At 40.1% G+C, this 20,084-nt stretch overlaps 1 protein-coding gene across 4 annotated transcripts in view; it reads left to right on the top strand.

The window, feature by feature from the left end:
- The window catches only part of SIL1 (SIL1 nucleotide exchange factor), a 246,058-nt gene that overhangs the window by 98,382 nt on the left and 127,592 nt on the right, over positions 1-20,084 (top strand). The gene's annotated exons all lie outside the window — the stretch shown is intronic.

A 20,084-nucleotide genomic window follows, 5' to 3' on the forward strand; every position in this document is an offset into this window, starting at 1 on the left:
TTGGCCTGTCTTGCTCATGTTTGGATCTTCAAGGCTCAAAGTTGTACTTAGTTCATAACAGGTGGTTGAGAAATATTTGTTAATGAATGAAATAATGAATTCCTTTGTATCACCCTTTGGTCCCTAAAAAGCATGAGGATTTTGTGTTTGGGCTTTTGTTTCTCTTTTGAGATTTCTCCTATGGTGTCCCATTTTAGTGGATGAAATGACACCTGTTGTCTCTATTCTACTTCAGTTTACATGGAAATGAGAAGCATATCAGAAGTGGGTTGTGTGCGTCCAATGTGTTTACCCATCAGCAGGAAGAACAGATAAATGATATCGTTTACTACTTTCCTGGCTGAAATTGTTCCTCTTAAAGGTGAGGATTGATTTATGAGAGACACTCTTTCCCTAAACTCTTCTCCCCCATGGTTAAACCTGTGTTCCAGGACTGGCTGGTTCAGCATGACAATCATGAGATGTGTATGGATAGTGAAGACAATGAGGGAAGCGTAGGACACTTTGACCTAGAGAAGTAAAGCCAGTGCAAGAAAATTCATTTAATCATGAATACATGTTAAGCTTCTCTGTGACAATCACTGAACATTTGGAGGACAGAGATGGTGGAAATGTGGGCTGTTTCAGTAGTTCTTGGTCAGTAGAACTTGACAACACTGCTTGACCTTATGGCAGCTAAATTTAGGATGAACTAAAGCAAACATGCCTCATACAATGAATAGTAAATATGTGGTTAAAAGTATGTTTGAGAAAAATGTGTGGCTGATAGAAGTGTAATGGGCAAAGGACAGAGAGTTTTGAGGACCATCATTGAAGAGAGGGGAGAAGGACCAGTCTCTTCCACACTCAGTCCCATGGCAGGAGGTCCTATGCAATCCTCTGATGCGTTAATGGAGGTGGTGTTGGGTGGAGAATTGCCCTGTCAGCATCTTTTCAGGTGCAAGAAGTGGGGAAATGTTAGTTGTCAGGTGGACCTGACTGAGGTCTGGAGGATTTCAGGCAGTGCTTGTTCAATGTCAAGTTTTTCCTGCATTGGAAATATCTCATAGTATGTTTTTAAGCTTCCTTTGGGAAGGACATACTTCCCGAAGAATGGAGTCACACTGATTTCAGGTCCGAACAAAAGGCATCGGGAACAACAAAACTGTAGGGTAAAAGATATTTCCTTTGTGCCTGGCATTCTCCATTTCCTGTTGCTTTCATGTTTCCCTTGTCTTGAGCCTGAATATATAGTAATTGTGCTTTGTTTTTGGTGCTGTGCCCATCACACCTTTGGTGCTCTGAACAAAGGCCTGCTCTCTGCTGGATACACGAATTGGCCCTGGGCCTGGGTCTGGGGTAGATTAGTTTTGGATACAAATAAGCAAGGCATCTTGCATCCCCTTCCATTTTGCCTGTGTAAGGAAGAGGCCAAGGGGTCCCCTCCCTTTGCAAGTAGAGCAGAATGTACCTTCTTAAAAGTATTAAAATATCACAGTTGGGTTCAATTATCTGCAGAAATAGAGTTATATAAAGGGGAAACTTACAAAGGAGAAATTTGTACCAAATAACAGGCTACATTTTTGTTAAAAAAATTTCTTTCAAGGCTATCTGGTTTAAAGTCTGAGTGTCCAGGAGAGAGGGGAAGCAAAAAGAAAGGAAGGAAGGAAAGAAAAAGAAACCAACTACTTAAAGATTCTTGAGTGTGAATCAAAGTCTTGAGTGATCATATGCTCTTTACCAGCGATGCAGCCTGCCAGGGGCTTCCTGTCCTTGACCTTCTTCCTCACCTTCCACTCCCCTACTCTCAGAGGATGGTCAGGCAGAGAAAGTGGGCCTCAAGAGCCTTAGCTATTCCAAGTGCCTTGCTCTGCCTACCTACCATCTAGCTGAACTAGATGGCTTAAGGTCTCGCAAAGCTGAGTTAGTCTCGTCTCTGGGTCTTGGTTTAAACCCATCTGCAGGTTTGTATTACAGATTACGGAGGGACTGTTTACTTGTTTCTGCTTCTTTCTTCCAAAACAGTGCTATAGCCATACCAGAGTTGGGGGGTTCTACCATAAATAAGGACCCACAGGGTGTAGCAGCTTCATAGGTATGAACAGCTTTTGGTTGTGTTCTCCTGGAGCAGACACTGAGATTGATGATGGGGTGCACTGTGTGTATAAGGGGTCAACATCTGTGATAGGAGGTGAAAGGGAGTAGGATTGGACAGAGGATGAAGTCAACTTGTGATACAACCTTGATGAAGCCATGGTCATCCCAGCAAGGCATTTTGGAGTAGGTATTGTTTTTCAGCCCTATATTATAACAAAATGGTTAGATTTTTATATCCATTCCTGGCTCAGTCACCAGTTAGAGGCTATCCCTGAATATCGTGACTTTGACCAAAGTAGCTCTCTGCGGTTGAGACAAACCATGAAGGAGCTGACACTGTAGGTAACCTGCTGACCTGTGCATGCATGTCTTTCTTTGAAAGGGGGATCTGAGCATGTCTGCCACAGGATAGCTGGGAACCTTGCTGAAACAGCTTGGAGTTGAGGCATATAGGAAGCTGACTTTCTCAGGATGAGTCTTCCCGTCGTTCCAGGAAGTGCTCTTAGAAACTAAGTTGATGGACAGGAGCTGGGTGGGCAGGTAGAGTTGGCACCAGAAATTGCACTCAACTTCTCAGGTAGAGCTGAGAAGTTGGCTGAGAGTGGCATTTGAAGACTTGGGTACAAGTTCCCATGGGGAATGAAATCTCACTTATTAGAAAGTCTTTGTTCTCAGCCAATCAACTAACCAGGAATGGTTTGGATTTTGAAAATGTTTCATGATGCTTTTGAATTCACTATTCTTTGTCAGAAAAATAACAAAATGGAAAGGGCACCTAGTCAGCAGTCAGCAAATGTTTGCTAAATGAGTGAATGAAAGAACCATTGTGGGCAGAGCAGCAGCAGGAAGCAGGGGGTCAGAATTCTGTGTCATCTCTTCAGAGGAATCTGTGTTCCAGAGGTAGCAGCTTGACAGGCTTAATAATAGCTCAACATGGAAAGAGAGGGTGAGGGATAGAGTGTGAAACAGAGGCACAATGATGGGGTAGGGAGATTCCCAAGTGATGGCAGACCGGTGCCTACTGCCTCTGCTGGCTTGTAGGAAGAGAGAGTGCGTGCCTGGAAGTGGACAGGTGGCTGGATACTTGCTACATGTAGTCATTCGGGAAATGCAGGGAGTGGTCTGGTTGTCTTTTCTCTTAGGACGCTTTACCCCTCCCCATTGTTTGAGAATTGTGTAGCTTTCCTCTGCTGCTAGTAGTACCCTCCCATAGCCTCACAGCCCTACCCACTCTGTCACCTAGAATTTAAAACAATATGACTGACCCCCCTCTCTGGTCCATTGATTGCCCCCACATCCCATTAAGCTGTTATTTTACCCCAGGGAGCCAGGCCTGTGACCCATCTTGATTCTCTGAGCCTCTCAGTGTCCCTGTGTCCTCTAAGTGATATGACATGGAACTTCATGGCACTTATCATTTCCAAGACACTTGATTGTCAGCCCGCTTGATTCCCTCTCCTTGTTGTCATATAGGGTTTTGAAAGGTAGGACCATTGTAGGATGTTGGATTAGGAATGAAGAATGGCTGTAGGGTGGAAGTTAGAGTCCTGGGGTCTGGGCTGGAATTGACTAATTGCTAGTCCTAGGAGTGGAGTTGGAGCTGGAAGAGGCAGGAAGCAAGATAGCCTGTAAGTATATTTTACTATTGCATTAACTCATTTATGTAGAAGTTAAATTTGGTAAATTGTTTCTATATCTGTTACTGTAATGTGGTCCATTCTTACCTGTTTTCTTACTCCTTTTCTCCTTCCTATTTTTTAGATATAGCCATTTATCAGGGCTGTCCAGGATGAAAAGTATTGTTTCTTCTCTCTTCACTTCCTGCCTCAGGGATTTCTGGCTTCAGTCCTCTTTGCCATGCCGGGTGACTCCCAAGCCTGTGTTTGCCAGCCTCAGCCTTGCCTCCTGAACCCCCATCCTATATTTTCAGCTGCCTGATGTATATCTACTTGTCCAGTTGGTGCTTCACATTCTTTAAAACCGAGTTCATTATAATTTCCTCTAAAACGCATTCTTCTTCCTGTTTAATCATGGTGTCATTATTCTTCCATTTACCTTACTTTGAAACGTTGGCATCTCCCTTCTTCCTGTCCCCTCAGCCCATTCTCATCAGTCACTTTGCTTTGCTGTGCCTCATCACTTGTTTCTCTTCCCACTTCTCCCTCTTGTCTTCCTACCCCTATGACTTCTTCCTGAGCCGTGGCTCCTCGCCCAGTTCCCCTAACTCCGTGTGCATCTGCCTTCAGGTGTATCCTGTACATAATTGGCCACTGCGTCAGTCTGTCTCAGCCATTAGAACATGAAGGAACTGAAATGCTTCCCCATTGCCTAGAGAGTTAAGATCCAACTTCTCAGTGTGGGTTGCGAAGCCCCATAACCTCTTTCTTCCTTACCTCCTGCTATGATCCTGTACATACCTCATTTTCTAGCCATGGGACTGCTTCTGTATCCTGCATTATGTCCTGGACTTTCCTTCTTCGCTGCCTTTGTTGATGTTTCTTTTTGTCCTGAAGCGTCTTTTCCACTTTCCAATTTCTCTACTCCCTTGCTCCCTAGCCTACATAATTTCTCCCTGTTAAAATCATGTTGATTTATATACATTACGGTGGACTACTTTGACACTGTTGAGAAATGAAGTAGATGTGTATGTGCCGACATGGGATGATGTTGAAGGTATACTGCTAGATGACTAAAAAACATGTATGACAATATATAGGATCCCATTCTTGAAAAAACTATTAACAGTAAATGTATATGAATATATACAGAAAAAATTGGAAAACTATGTCCTTGTAATGATAATTCTTAAAGAAGAGTAATGATTATAGGGATTGTAGGATGATTATATATTCATCTAATGTTTGATTTTTAAGATGACTGTATATTTCTATAGTAGTCAGAAAACATAAAGCAAGGAAAAAGAAGAAAAAAAGTTGTCCCCAGCCTTCAAGGTTCATCCAGATTTTCTCCTTTCTAGTTTTCCCCCGTGGCAGGTGCTTACACTTTTCACTCCCCCAGCTCCCACCCTCACCCCACAACCTCTCCCTTGAAACTCACATTGAGCCTCATATTACAGTAATTTTTGGATTTGCCTTATTCCCCACTTATTGTTCCTGAACCAGGAGTTGGTAGCATCTGAATTCTTGAATACCTATAAAGGTCTGGTTGGGTGCTCGTGCTCAGTGGCTGCTCCATCTTTGTTGAGCTGGGCTGCCCTGCCCCAGACATATCTGGGCATACTGGGGCTTTAGTGCTCTTATGCGTTGGGAGGGACTAAAGGCCCTGCTTTTTCAACAGCAGGAGCTGTATGCCTGATGGGATTGATCGATTGGCCTTTAATTTATTACCAGCTTCCTGACTAGGATCCTGATGATTATGATTGATAAGGATGTGATTGGAAATCTCATCTGTGTTCTTACTGATCCCTAGAGGAATCCATTTCCACATTGCAACCTAGGCCCTAACCTAGCATTAGATAAATTCAATTCAGCAATCCATCAAGACACAAAGTAATTGAAGTGTGGATTAGTGCCTGCCAAGAATGGCAGGAGAAAATGATGGAAGAGTTTGGGGCCAAAGGGGCTGAGCTGTCCAGCCTCTAGGGCATCTATTATTCTTCCAGCTCACCAATCTTTCTCTTGAGCTTTAATGATGTCTGCTTTGTAGGTGCATCCAGGCCCTGGATCAGCATAGATTCTGGTCTCTGCATCAAAGGATTTATACCACATAGTGAGAGACTTTTCTGTTTGACCTCAGTTACCTTTCTTGGGGGGAGGGGTAGGCAGCAGAAGTTGTTGACAGCTAGGACCTGGTTGTTCCTGAAATACTGTCTGGCTCAGCGTGGCCTCAGCCTGGCTTAGAGACAGAGTGAGGCAATCTTGGTTGTGGAAGAAGTGCTTTTGAAGTTCTTCTTCAGGTAGACCTGGGCTGGAGGCCTGGTTCTATTACCAGTCTGAAGGAACCACTGTACTTTGCAGAATCAAAATGCCTGGTGATTTGATATTTGGTAAATATTTGTTGAGTTGGGGTAGTTGTATAACCAGAGGATTCTCTTCTGTAAAATGGGACTACCTCCCTCATAGAGTTGTCGTGAAAGTGAAGTAAGATATGTATAGCAGCTATTCTAATGCCTAGCATCAAGAGGTAATTGGTAACTGCTAATTTCTTCTTTTCTGCCCCCTTCCCTCTTACACCTTAAAGGTTAGAAATCTTATGACTTACTATGTTCATACGTAATAGACTACAGTGAGAAGGGTTTGAAGATATCTCACTTTTAGCAAGTATGGCCTTTCTCTCCCTCTAGGTTGTCTTCTGTGGTCCTTGTAGCCACGCACATGATCTGGGAAGGCTTCATTCACATCAGTGACTCATGGCACAGCATGAGTGCAGTGGAGAGAGCCAAGGACTAAGGCAAGATACCTGAGCTCTCATCATCTGTTTTCTTATCTGCATAAAAGTAATATTTGCCTTATCTAGAATTTATATTGCAGTTCAAATCTATTTTCTGAGAGAGCATTCCCCTACCCTCATTGTCCTGAAGGATATGCCTCCCTTTTGGCCTGACTGTACTCGCTGTTCTTCTCTTGAATGTCTGTCTCAGGACAGGATTTTATCAAGTGAATGATCATTGACAACACATTGTGATAACAGTGGTTAACTGTGCTCATAGTGTGGTAGTGCAACTCTTTCATGAGTCTGCCTGCTAGTTAAAAGGACTTTAAGTAGCTTTTAGTAAAAGATGTATGACTGCTTAAATATAAATTTAAACTCTCTATGGGTGTGGGATTGGGGAAAACAAACATAATAACCACTTTGTTTACTTTGGTTACAGGATCTAAACATTAAATATAAATCTGAATGTCCTGGCAGGCAAGAGAAAAAGGGAAATACGATGAGTCACATAATTATCATCTAGTAAAATAGCCAAAAATTATAAAATAGGTTGTCTTCTGAGAAAGAAGCTTTTTCCTGGTACTAGTAAAAACTGATCTAAAAGCATTTTTATAATAGACATTAAATCATGTACTGGAAAATGTCTTTAACAAGATTTTTTTTTTTCCAGAAAATGCAGAATTTTTTTCCAGTCTGTTCCTTATATAGAACCTGAGGGCACACAAAAGAACAGATTTCAGTGAATATTTTTATAGGGGACAAATCCAGTGAGCATTCTTCTGTTTTAACTAGGATACAATATAAAATCCCCTTAGCAGGATGGAGAGAGCCTGTATTTTAGATTGCTTTCCTCAGACATCTGCTCTGTCAGGTTGTTTTTGGTAGGGACTTGAACAGTGGTCAGATTAATACTGAGGACTTTGGCCAGGACTTGGACTTCCCTGGTCGTCCAGTGGCTATGAATCCGCCTGCCAATCCAGGGACACAGGTTTGATCCTTGATCTAGGAAGATCACACATATTGTGGGGCAACTAAGCCTTTGCACAACTACTGAGTCCTTGTGCCTAGAGCCCTTGCTCCACAACAAGAGAAGCTATACTACAATGAGAAGCCCTTGCACTGCAACTTGAGGGTAGCCCCTGCTTGCTGCAACTAGAGAAAAGCCCAAGCAGCACAGCAATGATGACCCAGTATAGCCAAAAATAAATAAATAAAAAGGAAACCTTGGCCAGGATTTGGTACAGTTTAACTGGTCAGTGTTTTCATCTTTCAAGACAGCACTTAATCTGGAATGATCCATTTTTGTTCATTCTCTGCATTATGGTGATATAAAAATTATTGGACACATGTTGACTTTTTAATAAAAATCATAGTGAATTGTTTAATTATTTTTGTTAGGATATCTAACAGGTGATAAAATGTGTCCAGCAAATTTTGTGTTTGTGTATAGTTTTGTTTGGAGAAAAGTATATCACTCACAATCTATTGCCAAGTGCAGTAACAGGCATCCACCCTCTCACCCCCACTGAAGATGGTAGCCTTCAGTGCTTTTGTTTAAGATCAGAAGTAAATACAGGCCTAGGAGATTTGCTGAAAGATGTTAGCTGTGGCTACATGAGAGAAAGTAGAAATCCAAGATTTTCCTATCTGTTTCCTTTGGTTTTTCTCCTCTTGGGACTCTGAAGTTGGCATGGAGAGGAAAAAAAGTGGAAATTGTAAAATGTTGGTATAGCCAGCGAACATTTCCTAATGTATACAATTCCTTTAAACCTCAGAAATGGAGGAAAGCCACCGAGTGTATGTGAATAAAGTGATTATGAAGTTATTTTCTTACTTTGTTAAACCTTTTGGTTTCAGTTAATCTTATAAGATGCTATTCAGTAGAGTTTAATTTGCCATTTAGTTCTTTTTTGCCACCACCTGAATTAAAGAAATCCAGGGCAGTTCATTATCCTTTGCCTCTCCTTTGTAAGTTTGTAAGTTATTTCCTATTCAGTCTCCCTCCATCTTTGAAAGGGTTATTTGAATTGTTTGGGAGGGCCGGGTATTCTGTATCTATTTTCATCTGTTATTTATGTTTGCATTCAATTATACTCAGCCTTCCTTTCAATTATAGAGATGACCCTTGAGCATTTTTGTTTCAGGGAATAGGTGTCTGTTATAACAATTAGCTTGGAGAGAGGGAATTAACCATAATTCTTGTCCTCAGAGGAGATGTGGTACTAATGGATCCCTGGCCTCCTGTCTGACTCTGGAGAGCCACTACTCTTATTTACTCCTTGGCTTAGGGTCTCCTGAAGTGTAACTGGCAAGAGTTACTCAGTTTTGTAAATCAGATTTGAATCCTCTAGAGGAGCCTGTGCTGCACGGCCCAGGTTTTCAGCTTGTATTTGTGCTGCCCATCATGCCTCTTCAAGCCCTTTTCCAGGCAGTGTTTGAGTGGGCTCTCACAGTACTCCAGGGATGTGCCATTTGTGAAATGTGGATCTACTTCTGTGCTGTTTAATATGGTAGTCACTAGCCATTTGTGACTATTTAAATTCAAATAAAATTTAAAATTGAGTTCCTTAGTTTCATTAGTCACATGTGAGCTACTCAATAGCCATGTATCACCAAGGGCTGCTATAATGGACAGCATGGATTTAGAACATTTCCATATCAACAGAAAGTTCTATTGAACAATGCTAGTTTAGAAAGTAAGTGGCTGATGCTTAGTTGACTGCTGATGTGGAAACATAGCCTCCTTATATATTTGTTGTTGTTCAGTCACTCAGTCATGTCCAACTCTTTGTGACCCCATGAACAGCAGCATGCCAGGCTTCCCTGTCCTTCATTATCTCCCCGAGTTTGTTCAAACTCCATTGAGTCGGTGATGGCATCTAAACATCTCATTCTCTGCAACACATCCCCTTCTCCTGCCCTCAATCTTTCCCAGCATCTGGGTCTTTTCCAATGAGTCTGCTTTTCCCATCAGGTGGCCAAAGTATTGGAGCTTCAGCTCCAGCAGCAGTCAGTCCTTCCAATGAATATTCAGGGTTGATTTATTTTAGGATTGACTGGCTTGATCTCCTTGCTGTCTAAGGGACTCTGAAGAGTCTTCTCCAGCATCAGTTCTTTAGTGCTCAGCCTTCTTTATGGTCTAACTCTCACATCCGTACATGACTACTGGAAAAACCATAGCTTCGACTAGACGGACCTTTGTTGGCAAAATGATGTCTCTGCTTTTTAATACGCTGTCTAGGTTTGTCATAGCTTTTCTTCCAAGGAGCAAGGTGTCTTTTAATTTCATGGCTGCAGGCACTGTCTGCAGTGATTTTGGAGCCTAAGAAAATAAAGTCTGTCACTGTTTCCATTTTTCCCCATCTATTTTCTATGAAATGATGGGACCAGATGCCATGCTCTTCATTTTTTGAATGTTGAGTTTTAAGCTAGCTTTTTCACTGTCCTCTTTCACCTTCATCAAGAGAGCTCTTTAGTTCCTTTTCACTTTATGACGTTAGGGTAGAGTCATTGTCATCTCCATATCTGAAGTTATTGATATTTCTCCCTGCAATCTTGATTCCAACTTGTGATTCATCCAGCCAGACATTCTGCATGATGTACTCTGCATATATGTTAAATAAGCAGGGTGACAGTATACAGCCTTGACGTACTTCTTTCCCAATTTGGAATCAGTCCGTTGTTCCATGTTCAGTTCTAACTTTTGCTTCTTGACTTGCATACAGGTTTCACAGGAGGCAGGTAAGGTGATCTGGTATTCCCATCTCTTGAAGAATTTTCCGCAGTTTGTTGTGATCCATGCAGTCAAAGGCTTTAGCATAGTCAATGAAGCAGTAGTAGATGTTTTTCTAGAATTCCCTTGCTTTTTGTATGATCCATTGGATGTTGGCAGTTTGATCTCTGGTTCCTCCGTCTTTTCTAAACCCAGCTTGTACATCTGGAAGTTCTCAGTTCACATACTGTTGAAGCCTAGCTTGAAGAATTTTGAGCATTACCTTGCTAGCATGTGAAATGAGTACAGTTGTGCGGTAGTTTGAACATTCTGTGGCATTGCCTTTCTTTGGGATTGGAATGAAAACTGACCTTTTCCAGTCCTGTGGCCACTGCTGAGTTTTCCAAATTTGCTGGCACATTGAGTGCAACACTTTCACAGCATCATCTTTACAATTGGAAATAGCTCAGCTGGAATTTCATCACCTTTACTAGCTTTGTTCATAGCATTGCTTCCTAAGGCCCACTTGACTTCACACTCCAGGATATCTGGCTCTAAGTGAGTGATACACCATTGTGATTATCCGGGTCATTAAGACTTTTTTTTTAATAGTTCTTCTGTGTATTCTTGCCACCTCTTCTTAATATCATCTGCTTCTGTCAGGTCCATACCATTTGTGTCATTGATTGTGTCCATCTTTGCATGAAATATTCCCTACGTATCTCTCATTTTCTTGAAGAGATCTCTAGTCTTTTCCATTCTACTATTTTCCTCTATTTCTTTGTATTGTTCACTGAAGAAGATTTTCTTATCTCTCCTTACTATTCTATGGAACTCTGCATTCAGATGGGTTTATCTTTCCTTTTCACCTTTGCCTTTCAGTTCTCTTCTTTTCTTAGCTCTTTGTAAGGCCTCCTCAGACAACCATTTTGCCTTCTTGCATTTCTTTTTCTTGGGGATGATTTTGATCACTGCCTCCTGTATGGTGTCATGAACCTCTGTCCATAGTTCTTCAGGCATTCTGTCTATCAGATCTAATCCCTTGAATCTATTTGTCACTTCCACTGTATAATTGTAAGGGATTTGATTTAGGTCATACTTGAGTGGCCTAGTGGTTTTTCCCATTTCAATTTAAGTCTGAATTTTGCCACAAGGAGTTTATTATCTGAGCCATAGTCAGCTCCCAGGCTTGTTTTTGTTGACCATATAGAGCTTCTCCATCTTCAGCTGTAAAGAATATGATCAGTTTGATTTCACTATTGGCCATCTGGCAATGTCCATGTGTAGAGCCTTCTCTTTTGTTGTTGGAAGCGGGTGTTTGCTATGACTAGTACATTCTCTTGGTAAAACTCGATTAGCCTTTGCCCTGCTTCCTTTTGTACTCTAGGGCCACACTTGCCTGTTTTTCTATATCCTTTGCTATACTGTATCTTAAGTAGCTGCTTCATGGTCATTGTTATTTTGCTTCTTTATTAATTTAAACTTCTCAAGTAGAAAGTACTAGATATTGCTAGCTAAAGCCGTTGGCAGCAATCCTGAGTTCTCTGGCATTGTATATGCGTACCATGTGGTAGTGGTTCTGCATCTAGTGGGAATGGTGCAGAGTTGACAGGCAGGTTGTGAGGCGAGGCTTCTCAGCAGGAAGCTGTACCTGACATTGAGTGTGGCCTCTGCATATTGGGACCTGCATTCTCCTGCTGCTCTGACTCCCCATCGGAGAGCCACAAAGAAGACAGGTCTAGTGAAATTGGGAGGCTCAAGTGGGAAGATGCGTGGCTTTCAGGATCTACAGAGTGAAAATCAAGTCCAGAGAGTTCCGTAGGAGTTAAGATGATTCCAGAAATAAAGATTTTAACAAATTTCCCAGACACCTAAATGAGAGATCAGGAAGTTTTTTTGTCAATTACAATTTTGTCCACAATTGTATAATTCTTTGCATTTTTTTTTTTCAGGCAAGGTGAGGTTAGTAACCAAATATTGTTTGTTGTGTACTTAAAAAGATGAATGTGAGATTTTAACATGGAAAAATATAGCCATGTTGCATAAGTGACCCCAGAGGTACATTTTTGCTGCACTGAGGGTCCCTGGATTCATACAAAATCTTTCTAGATCCCAGATCTGGATATATGCCTCCTTAATCAGTGCTTTAGTTTGTCTGGGCAGCCTTAGAGGGAATGAGGACAGTGGAAGGCACACTCATATATACCACTCCTGCCATCCCCTCCTCCTAATGTACGTTAAATCATTTGATTTGTCCTAGGATAAGCTAAATATTTGATTTGAAAGGTAGCTCTATAACAGTGGAATTTGATTAGTGGGATTTTGGGTGGTGTTGGGATTATAGTGTCTTTCTGGTAGCCCTGAAATCCCAACTCATCAGTGACTCTTTTGGTGCCTCTGCATAGAACTTTGCCCCCTGGTTTACCCTTTCAGGTTTATTAGAGAGGGGGCTTTGGGTAAACTCACCTGTGATGTGTGGCAAGGCCTCAGTTACTAGCTTCAGGGAATATGGTGGTTAGCTATTAGGAAAAGCTAAGGTAGATTAAATGATAAATTCCCAGAGAGAATGAGGAAGATTATTAGATTGAAATTATATACTAGATAAGAGTTTGGGGAGATGGAGTATTTTGTTATAGGGAGGGACTCTGGCCTCCTCTTTATGTATTTGGGCCTGTTAGAATTTCATTATGAAAGCTGATGAGAACTCAGAGAAACATCAGTCCACTTATGGTGTCTCAGGTGGTCGATTGTCCTCTAAGCCTCAGCATCTCTCTGTAGATCATAGCATGCCTCTCTGTTCCATTGAGCCTCCAGTCAGTGCTGTCCTTTCTAGGGATATGCTGCCATGCTGGGAACTATAAAGGAATTCAAGTTAAAAAATTACTATCTCTGTACACTGTGAGCTTGTAATTGAAAGTCATGGAGAATATGATAAGCATAACTGATGCTTATGACAAGATATGTAAAGTATAAAAGAATTGAGATAATGAGAAAGTCGGGTATTGGATAATAGAAATTTGGCAAAATTTTGTTGATAAAATATAACGCATTTAGCACCATGAAATCTCAGAAAAATTGGGGAGAATTTTGTTTTTAGTTTGTAGAGGGGAAGGGTTTGGTTAAAGAGCCAGAATTAATCCTGAGAAGGAAATAGCTTTTTATGTCTTATTGGAGTCTCTTTTATTGCTTGATTTGGGTCACAGTGGTCTTTAAGAGTGACCATTAGCCATACCAGTTGAAGGGAAATTGGTTTCTTTGTTAGTGTGCTGGTGAAATAATGGAGTGGCTATAAATCTGAACTTTTTGACATCATGCCCCCAGTTTTTCAAATGTCCACCCATCTGTCACAGGCCCTAGGGATACCTAGTTACTCTTCTAAATGGAGATACTCTGAGTTATCAGAGCCCAGAGATTGATTGCAGGATGGGGCAATGTACGAGTGACTGTATCAGTATCAAGCTTTTGCTGTTTCCAAGGTCTATATATATTCAGCCATTTTAGTGGCTTTCCATGTAATGCATTTGACTTTTAGCTTCTGTTGCTAAAGTAATGGTAACATACTTTGTTTTCCATTTGTTTATTTATGGTCTTCTTTTTTACCCTTGCAAAACTTGATATAGGTACAAAGCTTCAGAAATGTACACATACCAGAGTAATAGATAACTCTGATTTGGTTACAAGGCAATAATTTAAGTTGACAGGTTTAGCTGATAACATAAAACACAAGAGAGAAATAGGATCAGTTTATAAATGTCAGCAGAACCCCTGAGAGTGAGTTGCTGCCTTGGAGCTGACTCTGGTACTGTTGTTTTGTCTAATATGTTATAAAGCGAAATAAACTGATGTCTGTGAAAATCTGGCAGACCAAGATTAAAAGAATAGGGCTGTAAATTAGCTGCTTCCTTAATGTCACTTTTAAGCAACTTTCAGAAGGGGCTAAATAACAGAACATTAAGATCCTTGGAAAGACCTGGGGTCCAGCTTCTCTGGAATGCCAAGAGGCCAAGAGAGTGGACCTGCTTGTGGCAAGTCCTACTGTGAATCAAAACTTGCCTGTTCTACGAGCTCACTATGTATGTCCTGGAAAATGGAACTTTAGAATACAGGAGGTTGTGAAGTCCAGATTTCTGGAAGCTAGACCTTGTGGAAGGTCATTATATGTTCTGTCACTATGACTGCCATAACCATATGTGAAATATTTTAGTGATTTGTAAAACTGAAATCAATTCAGCATAATAGGCATTGACACACAAGATCACTATCTCCCTCATGGAAAATAAATATTCCTGCTTTACCTTGACATTTATTCCCCATAAATGCACCAGCGTTTATGTAGCATTATCTTATGATTGTGTTTTATTCCCTGTGACACGCACACTCTGTTATTGATGTCTGCAGAGTCAGGGGAGGTGGTGGGGATTGCTTAGGGCATCTTAGAGTACTTGGTTTTTAGGGGACTAGTTCCATTTTGTAGAATTAGTGGGACTGGACATAAACTTAAGCACACATATCATTTCATACCTCTCAGTGGCTGCCACAAACTTAGAAAAGTCCTTGGAGTATAACTTTTACTCCCTAGAGCAGTTTGGACTGATGTCCTTGTTTTGAGATATCTCGTGCTGCAGAGGGAAAATAAAGTTCCAGGTGATGGAAATTTTTAAGAAGTAATGGCTTCCATCCATCTGCCTCAAGGCAGAACCCTGTCTAGGTTGGTCTGCACACCCTTCCTTCAGCAGTTTCTGTGGATAATTATGCTTTCAAACTCTGGTTTATGATTTATGCATTTCAATCATTATGGGCATTTAGCATGAACTTTTTTTAATTGAAGTTTAGTTAATTTACAGTGTTTCTGGTATACAGCAAAGTGATTCAGTTATGCTTATATACATTCTTTTCCATTATAGTTTATTACAAGGTATTAAATATAGTTCCCTGTGCTGTACAGTAGGACTGTTTTGTTTGCCTGTAGTAATTTGTATCTGCTAATCCCAAACTCCTAATTTATCCTTCCATCCTCTTTCCCTGTTGGTAACCAAAGTGTCATAGTCTGTTTGGAATTTTATAACAAAATATAATGAATTGGGTGGCTTATAAACAACAGAAATTTATATCTCAGTTCTGAAGGCTGGGAAGTCCAAGATCAAGGCACCAATAGATCCAGTGTCTGATAAGAGCTCACTTCCAGATCATAACTGTCTGTCTGCTCACTCTGGCCTCACTTAGTGGAATGGGCAAGGGAGCTCTCTGAGGCCTCTTATATGAGGGCACAGACCCCATAGAAAGTGACCTAATCACCTCCCAAAGGCCCTGCTTCCAAATAACATCATGTTAGGAATTAGGTTTCAACATATGAATTTTGTGAGAGAGGTGGACACAAGCATTCGCTCCATAGCAAGCATTAAACATAACTCACAGATGCTTAGCTCTGGAGGCAAGAGGGGTTGAAGGGACTTGAGTTCTCATTAAAAAAAGCTCTTTAATCCTCTCTACTCCCACCTGTCCGACCACTGTCACATGTGTACAAATTCTCCTAAAGTGCCCCTTCTCTTCCATTGTTTGCTTTCCTTTGCCTTGATGGGCAGATTGGTTGATTGGGTGAGGGTTCTGGTCGAGGTCATATGGAAATAAAGGCACTAAGGTTGAACCCAGCATCTTATTGATTTGTGTTTGAGCAAGGCCCATGTTCTCAGCCTTTGGGACCACCTTTTTATAACATCATAACCATAGCAAAAATTAAAAGAACGCTTACTCCTTGGAAGGAAAGTTATGACCAACCTAGACAGCATATTCAAAAGCAGAGACATTACTTTGTCAACAAAGGTCCGTCTAGTCAAGGCTATGGTTTTTTCAGTAGTCATGTATGGATGTGAGAGTTGGACTGTAAAGAAAGCTAAGCGCCGAAGAATTGATGCTTTTGAACTGTGGTGTTGGAGAAGACTCTTGAGAGTCCCTTGGACTGCAAGGAGATCCAACCAGTCCATCCTAAAGGAAATCAGTCCTGAATATTCATTGAAAGGACTGATGTTGAAGCTGAAACTCCAATACTTTGGCCACCTGATGCAAAGAGCTGACTCATTTGAAAAGAGCCTGAGGCTGGGAAAGATTGAGGGCAGGAGGAGAAGGTGACGACAGAGGATGAGATGGCTGGATGGCATCACTGACTCAATGGACATGGGTTTGGGTGGACTCCAGGAGTTGGTGATGGACAGGGCCTGCCATGCTGCAGTTCATGGGGTTGCAAAGAGTCAGACATGACTGAGCGACTGAATTGAACTGAAGCACCTCAGAAGTTCCTCCTGTGTCCCAGCCCGGCTACACCATCTCCTTCCCATCAAATGCAGCTGTTCTCCTGGCTTTTATAGTAATTGCTTCATTTCATCTTACAATAGCATATTACCCAAGTGTGCACCCTAGACTCTAAAATGTTTCCTATTAAAAAAATTGCTATATCCTTTAAATTTCCTTGAATCCACAGGCTATTCCCTTTTCTGTCCCTTATCTTTACAGTTTGTCTGTTGAGGAACTCAAGCCATTTCCCAGATTGAATTTTACTGCTTTCATACTCATGAAAGCAGTTCATCATGATCCTCACACCTCAATATTTCTTATAAATTGTCAGCTGGATCCAGAGGCTCAGTCAGACTCAGGTTCTGTCCCTATCACAAGGTTATAAATAGATTTGGGCTTTTGTATTGGGGAGTACATAATGGTACTTTCTTTTTGTGGGGTTACGAGATGGTGATATTCAAACTTATTTCTTTTTTGCTTTTAGTTGTTTAAATTTTTAGTTGTTTAATTTTAGTTATTTAAATTTTTAAATAACTTTAAAAAATTATTTATTTGGCTGCATCAGGTCTTATTTGCAGCCTGAGAGATCTTCGTTGCATCATGTGGGTTCTTTCTTTGTGGTGCACGGACTCTCTGGTTTTGGCACATGGGCTCCAGAGTGTGCGGACTTGGTAGCTGTGGAGCATGGACTTAGGTGCTCCACAGCATGTGGGATCTTAGTTTCCCAATTGGGTATCCAGTCTGCATCCTCTGCATTGCAAGATGGATTCTTGACCTCTAGACCACCAAGGCAGTCTCTGTATAATTTTTATAAAGAGACACTGCCTCTCATATACTATTCTTTTTCCTAATTTATCCTAAATTTTACCAGTTTTCAAGATAATGAATTGTTTCCCAGTCAAGTTTTAATGAGTGATTAGAATTTTTTCCTTTAAGAATGTTTAGTAAGTTTCAACCCATTGCAATGACTGTTTTTACTGAAATTGAAATTATATTGTCTTTTGTCATTTGAATCAAAGCTCTTTTGGTATTGTCATAGTAGTTATTGATAGCGTTTTTGCTATTTGGTGTGACAAGATAGTCTAGGCTCATAGTGTTTATTTCCCACCTAGTTCTGAAATCAACCATTGCTCCAGGAAGCCCTCGTTTCTTTTAATAGGAAACGGTGTCTTAAGACTATGTTCTGGCCATTAGAGTTGCTCACTGATACTGTACTGATCATTGTTTCCAGGTCTTTCAGTTGGCGAGAGCTAGGAAATATATCTGATATATTTTATATTATATAATATATCTGATAATAGTATATTATCAGATATATTCATTTATTTTACATTTTATTATACATTTTTATATACATTTACAATTATTTACAATTTTATTATACATTTAAACAGATACTCATATTCTGGAGTACAGGATTATTTTTTAGCTTTTTGGCATTACATCTGTATCTTTTATTTTACACTAAGAATTCTGGTTCTGGAATAGAATAGTATACAATTAGAATAATAATTACTCATTTGTCCTGTGTCATATTATACATATTACAGTTTCAGAATGGCAGTACAACCACCCTGCTAGGATTACTGAAAAAAGTTTAAAAACATTCTTTTGTGTGTGTTTGATCATCATTTGTAAATAGCTGCCCTGTTTCTATATTGTCAGAGCATATAGTCACTTCTTCATTTTAACATTCATTTAGTCTTATTTCTACAAATAATTTTATATATATATGATACTTCTCCTCCTGTGGGAGGAGAAGGGGATGACAGAGGTTGAGATGGTTAAATGGCATCACCAACTCGATGGACATGAGTTTGAGTAAGCTCCCTGAGTTGGTGATGGACAGGGAAGCCTGGCATACTGCAGTCCATGGGATTGCAAAGAGTCAGACATGGCCAAGCGACTGAACTGATTTGATACTTAACTCCAGTCTTAATGACAGTGTTTCTTCATAGTTATTTTGATTGTCTAAAATGGGCTTTCTAGTAGATTATTCAGGCAGGACTCCTTGAAACAATATTCTTTGAGTTCCTGGATATTGATAAGTTTGTCTGTGGTCTTTATGTTTTAAATATAAAGTGGCTACCCAGAAGCCGCTTTGGTAGACATAAACTTTTTGATTCACATTTTTTTTCTTTGAGTATCTTAAATCTGTCAATTTATTTTCTTCTGGCAGTAGGCTTTGCTGGCCAAAACACTGATTAAGAATCTAAGTTTGGGCTTAGATATCCTAAGGATTTTTTTCCTTTAAAATCCAGTAATTTTACTAGGTTATGTTTGCTGTCAGACGTTCCTCATCAGTATTCTCTGAGGTACACTGTGTGCTCTTTTAATACATAGTTTTTTAAAACTTTTTTTATTTTAGGGGAAATTTTTTTGAATTACAGTTTTTGGTATTCTCTTTCCTTTTTTGAGTTTTCTTCTTCAATGTTGGATCTTTTGTTGTCTATCTTTATTGTCAGTTTCTGATAAGTTTTACTTTTTTTCCTTCATTCATTTTTGGTTTTTCATATTTTTCTTCATTCACCTTCTACTTATTTTATGACATTTTTTGCTTTGATTATTATTTCTAACTTTCATTGAGTTCTGGCACCTAATTTCTTATTTTTATTCTTGACTATCTTGTATAATCAAAAACATGTGTTTAGCTGCTCCTTTTAAAATAGGAAGTTGCAGTTTAGGTCTATTCATGGCCTGTTTTTCTGACTTGTTTTTATTTTCCATGGAGATGTTATTCCTCTCCTAATTCTATTTTTCTTTCTTATAATAACTTTATAGGTTTTGAACTCAGTCTTTTTCAGGTCATTTTTTATGTGAAGTTAGATTTCTTGAATTATTAGAAAAGAAGCATGGCTTTAATTACCTTTTTAAAAAAATTCACAGTGCCCCGTTTTCTGTTTCATTATAGTATTTAAAAGCATGGCAGTTTGCTCTGTGAAGATTCCTGGCTCTGTTTTCTTCCAGCATTTTTATTTGGACCTTCTCTTTTCTTTATTGCTGTTATTTCAGTTCTGCTTAATTTTTTATGTCTCTTCCAGCAGTGTTTTCTCAGTGTCTCTGTCCTAACCTCTTAGTGTTCTAATAGGGAGCATTGGTTGATTAAATCTGAGAGTTCAGTAGGACTCTGTTGCTCCAGCCACTGAGTACTTACCACCAGGATTCTTGTACTTACCTATTATTAGACTGGGGAGAATCCCTCCTGGGTTCAGCTGCTGTTCTACCCTTGGCCTGTTTTGTTGTGTGTGTATGTGTGTGAATACCTACTGATACCTGCCTACTTTGGGCTTCTCCTTTTTCAAATTTGTTGGATACCTGTTGTTTCCTGTGTCCTCCCGCACTACTTCCATGTAGATTTGGTGATTTGTCTTCACTTGCTTCACTTCTGTCTGGGAATTTGTAGGTGTCTTTTTACTTTGTTTTGATACAAATATTGCCTGTAGGATTTGTTTTGCTGTCTAGTCATTGAGTCTGTTTTAACTGTGAGGATTTGAATAGATTAAAAGCTTATACTGCTGCCATATTAAACATGTATGTTCTTTAAAAAGAAAGGTGAAATTTGTAGCTTATTCTTTTTGCATAGTCTTAGTCATCTTTTTGAAAGTGAAAGTGAAGT

This window comes from Bubalus bubalis, chromosome 9 (assembly GCF_019923935.1).
Source record: "Bubalus bubalis isolate 160015118507 breed Murrah chromosome 9, NDDB_SH_1, whole genome shotgun sequence".
Taxonomy (NCBI): Eukaryota; Metazoa; Chordata; class Mammalia; order Artiodactyla; family Bovidae; genus Bubalus; species Bubalus bubalis.